We start from the raw sequence: 7,722 nt of genomic DNA on the forward strand, positions 1-7,722 counted from the left end.
ACGCATCTTTAAGACTTTATCATAATTCAAAATGTTGCTATGATAACTAAAATTATCACCGATTGCCTTCCTAACACAGATTCCAAAGTTGACTTCCACGGTGTTTATTCAATCATCGCGTGGTGAGTGGTGCTGCTTTCCAGTACACAACGAAAGGCTCCCCGCAAGCAGCTAGCTATCAAGGCTGCCCTCAACCGCTGATCGCATTCAGTTCCAATCACCGTGTGTGGTGGTATCCGGTCATCGGCATCAGTAGCAGTGCTTTCGTTGAATATTGTTCTCCAGTACACAACGAAAGGCTGCCTGCAAGCAACGAGCTGCTCCCACATGAGCAGCCATAGAAGGAGGAAGTGGCTGCACCGCTATTGATCGGAATCAGTCGTGAGTCGCTGTGGGGCATCTATGTCAAGCGCGTCATACTATAAAGTATAAACAGAGAGAATCACGCTCAAATTCAATTAACAAATAAGATTTATGACCACGTAGTACTACTTCATCGTTGCGTACAACCCCATAAGGCTGTCTCTTGTAGTTTTTTGCATAAAAATATGAATTTTTTTTAAATTAAATTAAATGCTTTAAACAAAAATTGCTCTCACAGTCTTCACACCATAAATGTTAAAAACAACGATCTTTTGAATGGAATTGAAAATTTTAAAATCGGTTTGCTCCTTTTAGACATATTGACAATTGAAAAGTGCATTTTTTTTTAAGGAAATCGCCTATAACTTTCCAATAAAAAAAAGATAGCAACTTGGTCAATTGAGCAAAAATATTTGACATTGAAAGTTCTAAAAGTATCTAGAACATTGTTTTAACGAGAAATGAATTTATGAAAAAAATATAACCATTTTTTCAGGGGCCACCCTAACCTGCTTGTTTTAAAAAAGCATAAATCATGAACCAAAAGAGATGAAAACTTTGTGTCTTGAGCAAAGTTTCTGCAAATTAGATGTTCTGCAACTTTTTAGAACATTGCATTGGTCTATCTTAAACCACTGACAAACAGACATAACTCATTGAATATTTTTCAATATAAAACATCGTCACTAAAACACTACCGCCATCTATTGAGTATACTGTGATGGGTAGTACGCTGAACAGATGGCGATAGTGAGTAAACGTCAAACGCAAGGGTTATTGACTATGCGCGCCACAGGTGGCAGTACTACCAACTATTTACCGTTAAATGCGTGTTCGATGAACGAATTGCCAGTGTTATGTCTGTTTGTCTGTGCTTAAACAATAAAAAAGTTCGCAATTTCAATTCATCAATTTTATGAACCACCCTAGTTTTACTGACATGAAATGATCGGCCAAAAAATATGAAGAAACTTTCACGAAGACACCATATGCCTAAAACCAACGGCGAAAACATTTTTGTCTTCCTAACTACGGCTTTGGACCATTGTTCATTGTAAATTCTTGCCCAAGACGCCATATTTAAAATACGTTAAACACTACCGCCATCTACTCATCCGATCGCGTCATATCGTGAGCAAAGACACGAACACACGTACAATTTATATTGACTTGATTTGCGTCTCACCTCGTTTGACAGATCTGATTGCCCGTTTGACAGATCGAATCACTCATTATACAATTGTGGACAAACGAAATGCTTTAGTGGCATGTAGTGTAGTGGTGAGCGTAACTGCTGTCTTACCCCAATGGGTCTGGATTCAATCCCAGTCGAGGTCGGTGGGATTTTTCTGAGGCATAAAAATCTCTGGTCACATCTTCCTTCGGAAGGGAAGTAAAGCCGTTGGTCCCGGCCCATGTGTGTTGATGAATGGGTGCGATATCCTACGCAGGTGTGGAAGCTGCCTTCTTGCACATTCGATTGCCGTCAATGGATGGCAATCGATGTCCGTCGGTGATTGGCACTAGATTGCGGAACAGAGACCAACGTTAAATAAACGAAAGATCTTCTACTTTTTCAAGTATTTGACCCTGGGCGTGATTCAGGGCAATTTGGTCGTCCGATTCTTCGTCCAGAATCGATTGTTTACTATACAGTTGGTTCAAGATTGAACAATCAATTCCTATGGGCAGATGGTTCCAAACTGAAATCCAAGAAATTTTAGAGTGTGCTATTATATGTTTGCGTAGAAACTATAAGAGTACAAATATATGCACAATGTCCGACAATCAAGCTGCTCTAAATGCTTTAAATTCGGCGACATGTACATCAAAACTTGTCTGGGAGTATGTTCAATAGACTGATGCAAAATTTGAAATTTTCGCTCCACAGTGTTCAAACGGTTTCCAATCGGAATCAGCCTCCGAAAGTTTAAACTCATTTGATAAGAAACTGACTTGGCACAAACCATTTGAAGTTTATATGGAAGTTACTATGGGAAGAGAAAAGTTTTTGTTCGTTGTCTTCCAGCCTGTTCCAGTACTGTTAAAAAATTCTATTGCTATTCTTATGGGAATTTTTACCAGCAATAACTTTACAGAAAATCGTTTTTCAGCCAAACGTCAAATTTAAAAGTTATTAATTGTTTAAACGATTGATAATCTTATGGCAAGATTAAGCAACTGTATTATGGGCAACACTGTTTTCTGCAGTGTGACATAGTCATGATGTTTGTCCTCCATTCTACGCGTCATAAACAACAATGTTGCCTACTGAGCATAAAATCAAATCGAAAATGTCAACAATGTCATTTTCTAAAGTAGAGTGAACTAGTGAATGTTTAGATAGATATGAACCGAAATTATGGTTTATCATTAGTAATTCCAATTAAACTTCAAATGGTTTGTGCCAAGTCAGTTTTTCACTAAATGAGTTCAATTTTTGGGAGGCTAATCAGGGCCCAATTTGAAACCGTTTGAGCACTGTGGAGTGAAAATTTCAAATTTTGCATCAGTCTAATGTTCAATCACTTCTAGTCTAGTCAACTTATGTTGAAATTCCTGGTCATTGTGGGATTGACGGAAATGAAAGAGCTGATGCACTAGCAAGACTCAGATCTTCTCATAAGCTCATGGAGCCAGAGCCCTTTTATGGCTTATCGGCTGCATCTTTTAGAATGGAGCTAAAAGAGTGGGAATCTTCAGAAGGGGATGAAAACACTTTCATTGCTAGGCAGTCGAAGCGATTCATTAATCCAAACATTTCTGTGACCCACAAAATCCTGGATCTTTCTAAAAAAAGATCTTAGCATAAATACAGGTTGTGAGGTACATTAATACGGGAATTAATATTCACAGATTCCTTTCCCTCACTAATGAAAGTGTTTGTGATACTGTCATACAATGTTGGTCCGACTGATGTGGAACATTGGCATCACGGCACAGTGAATGCGGCTACGAGAGCTCGTCCTTGTTTCATCTCATTTCAGCAGCAGACTCCAGGAAAGGTAAATCCTATTTTGTGAGCCTATCGGATTTGTGTGTTGAGTGATTTCATAGTAATAAGGCATAATGGCGACTTCATCTATTCACGTGATTTTTTGGACATTTACACACGTCTTATAAAAGGTCATTGTCCGAGCCGTTATCACTTGAAGCTGATTGGAAAACTTCAAGATGATGTATGTCACTTCTGTGGCATAGAAAAGGAAGGCTCGGAACATTTGCTATGCCACTGTCCGGCAATTTTCAATAAAAGGCATAAGTCTTTCGACAAGGGGCTGATAGAACCGTATGACATTTGGAGAACAACTCCCAGTACGACAGAGCACTTTATTCGAAGTAATAATAGTGATACGGCATCTTGGTATAGCTAAAAAAATAGGAATACATCACAGTAGATCAGAAAAAAATGTCGCAGTGATGAAAATGCTTGACAAGGAATTGGAAAAAAATCGGTCCACCCTTCGTTTACCGTAAGATCTGTGCTATGAATTGAATTTTGTTTTCCGTTACGATTGATCAAACATAACAGTTCGAACGCTCCCGTGTCCCAGAAGTGCAAACTTGATGGGCGTATGGCTTACAGCTCTGATAGCGATAAGGGGCTGTCCATATACTACGTGGGCGATTTTTGAGTGGTTTCATCACTCAAATACTTTTTAAATAATTGGTATGGGCCGTGGACATTTGCTAACCCCCCTAAATTGTCCACGTGGTATTAGGACAGCCGCTTAAGAAAACATGACATCTTGCTCGATGTTTTCGCTGATCCTCTTTCAATGTTGGACGAACCGGTTTTTTTTTATTGTCCCAAACCAATGCTGCATACGTTTGCTATGCTCAAAACATCTTTCCTATGTTTAATATAATGCCACCGTTGACAGCTCGGAGCTTTCTTGTCGGTCTTTTCAATATTGCCACGGTATGGTGATGTTTTGGGATGTGAGTATGTGGTATTATGTCCTTCTTCATTTTGTTAACGTGAAATCTTCTTTGGATGTTAGTTCGTCCATGACCGTTCAGGAGTAGTGCTTACATGATAGATAAAAAATGAACTAGAAAATAAAACCACCCCACATTACAATATGCCAGTAGTACAATGCTGGATGGGTACCTTCTTGGAAGCTTCTCTAGTTCTTTTCCTTCAACCACAGTCATCCGAAACCACATGCTTTGATGTCACTCGGCGTCACCTTGACCAATACATATGTATATTGTGGGAACTGGTCCATCACCTATCGTGTGGGATCTTAATTATTAATGAATTCAATCGAACACTGAATTTGAAAGCGTGTTTGAAATGGCTGCGTTGTAAACTGCTGCCGGGAGCGACCTCCAAACGAACGACTGGCCCTGACAGCGTTCCATATCAGTGCAGTGTGCGAGGTTTGTAGTGTAAATTCATATGAGGAGCTTTTTGCACCATGCTGAAGGACGGCTGTGGGTGGTGGCATTGACGATGGTGGTGCGTCATGGAGGCTCGTTAGATTCATAAATATTTCCAGCTTTGAAATGTGGTTCATTTATTTATTTTCTGTGGATTCTATCGTAGTTGAGTGCAGTTGAAAGTTTCAATATTTGATTGCTCTTTCACTTCGGTGCCCTAGATGTCCCTGTGTGTGCTTCAAAGCGAACTCACGTGAAGCGATGGTTAAATATTGCGATATTCATTTTGTGTCAGAGCATGGAAAAAAATATTTTATACTAACAATATGGTTCGTTCTTTCGGTTTCTCGAGGACACAATTTCCGGCTTTTCCTTTTGTTGAGAGCCTTCACGCCGGAAAAGGTAACTAATGTATTCGTAGAATATTACGAGCGGTGTGTCGATGATTCAGCTGAGGCATTAAATAAAAGGTGTTTTAAAAGTATTGTCTGAATCATGCATCTCTTCAAACCTAGCAAAACTAAATCCGCCTCTTCCTAATCACAGCAAAAATCTCAGCGGATATTTTTTTCTTTCTTCTAGAACAGCTTCTATTCGGGCCTCACTTCAGTCGAGTTCATCTACACCAGGTCCAGAGTGTCTGAAACGGGTTACCTCTAGAGACGATTCGTTTTCGATTGAGGATGAAATCATTGTGAAAAAGGCCGACGGTTGGCTTAGACGATAAATTCGGAAGGCCAACTATACGACAGAGAAGGTTGGAACACCTACAATATTATTCGTTATGTTATTCGTACGAAAAGAAGAGTACCATGCATCCTGGGAAGATCAGATTTAATTTTGGAACGATGAGCTTCGAGCCTCCAATAGCTTGATGAATACTCACATTCAGTATCGGAATGAATCGTGATTGTTTTCGTTGATGAACTTCGTGGAATATCGCGAACTTTTCCCACGCTGCTCAAATTTTCACCCCCTGGAGGCTTTATTTTAGAATACACTTCTAATTTTTGATCTTAACATTTTATACTTTTGTACTACTTTTAGTCTTGCCGAGTATCTTCGGGACGGAAATTTTCACATTTTCTCCTGAGTTTTTCCTCGTATATTCTTCCTAGCCGTTAGTCTCAATTGGTATAGACTTCGATGGGATAACCACAGGACTTTATAGGGATGTCCATAGAGTTTAGAAAGATCTTCAGGGGGAGATGATGGATAGATTTCATCAGTGGTACATTGCGGAAGGTACCACAACTGAATCAGATCGTAGTTTGGTAGGCTTAAACGGTTGGTTATGTGTAATTAGGAGGTGGTAGAAGGCATCATAATAAGCGATACGATAGGCTTTTGTTATATCTTTGAGGACACGCACTTCGGTTTATGGTTTTCAATTCCTCTTCCACCTCCCGACCCGCTAACACTTTAATGAGAATGAAGGCGAATGCTTGCCATGATCCATCAGAGAAATTGAGATTGTAAACAAAATCACAAAAGTCATAGCTAACGGGGTTGCCAAACTCCTGGAATATTGACACCTTGATAGGCATACTATGATTGGTTTTGATAGGCACGTTCGGCACAGCGCTTGGCACAGCTTTCGGCAAAGTTGAATACCCCTTGGAAAATACTTTCTTCCTAGCTGCTTATTTTTTGCTCCTCGTCTTGATTGGTGAGTCCGGAACTGACAATTCGTCTTCTATTTCTTCCATCGAGTTTTCATTTCCTGCTGTTTCATCATTCTGGCAACCCTGGTTCGTAGCATATCGTTTCGGATTGTTGTGTTTTTGTTTCGTTGCCAGCCTTCGTTTGTTGGCGACGGTTAGAAATTCATCCGATTCACCATCCGTCGATTCTAGTGCGGTATTGTTTCCATCGGAGAGTTTTTGTTGGTTTCGCCTATTGTACAGATTGGGTTTGATTGCTATCGAGTAATGTTTGTTCGCTATTTTCATCGTTTGTGGCCTTTGCTGCGTCTGTAAGGTCATTGACAGTAGTGATACGTGATGTAGTGCTATTACACTTTTGTCGGCGATGAGCCTTTTGTCCACAGGCCCTACAGAGTTTTGCTTGATTGCGATATGAAATCAATGTTGTCTCACCGTCGATCGCCAGATAGGAAGGGATGAGTTGTTTGAGCTTCATTCGTACTACACGTACTCCATTGTAGATGCCGGGAAAATAATTCTACCACATTTCTCTGCTGATGGAAAGAATGGTACCGTATGGTCGCACACTTTCTATAATCACCGTGTTAGGTGTTTTCGGAGGGACATCATGTATTCTCACGTTAACGGCTTTGTCTTCCACGAACACGGGAATAGTGTATGCTTTTTTCTCGCACTGCATAGTATGTTGTAGATAGTGTGATGCAATGTAGCGCTTGGCTGTTGCTGCATCTACCATCTCGACGTAGACACAGTTTGTAACATTATGAAACTGGATGCTTAATACCCCGTACAGACTATGGCTTATATCATGTAATATAGGCTATTTTGCAATAAGCACTCATACATTTAGTTTTGACTGGAAATAGATATAAAACAGCATAAAAGTTTATCTTCCATTTGATTCCACTTAATTAATTTGAGTATATATGACAGATACGTATTTCGACTACAATGTGCAGTCTTTATCAGTGTCATTCCCACTAAAGAACTTATCAAAATCTAACCCTCTTAAGTACTCATCCCATAGGTAAAAAAGTCAAGATCACATATATAAAAATGAAACTACAATGTGTTGAATCGGAACCTACCTTACTAATAAAAACCAAAGATTTAAGTAAATTTAAGGAGAAGCCTTTGGGATTTTTCTTGTTAGAGAGTTATATAGATTTTTCTCCTTTAATTTTTTTTTTGATTTCTGAAGACCACTGTCCTTCTGTGAAGTTTTCGAAGTTTTTTCAAAATTTATAGAACTTTTGTGCTCGCGCAATTTTCATGGAAGAAAAACGAAATAATTAATATAGTTCTA

Source organism: Ochlerotatus camptorhynchus, unplaced genomic scaffold (genome assembly GCF_037179485.1).
Source record: "Ochlerotatus camptorhynchus isolate MF236.1 unplaced genomic scaffold, CSIRO-AGI_Acam_v1.1 ptg000077l, whole genome shotgun sequence".
NCBI classification, from domain to species: Eukaryota; Metazoa; Arthropoda; class Insecta; order Diptera; family Culicidae; genus Ochlerotatus; species Ochlerotatus camptorhynchus.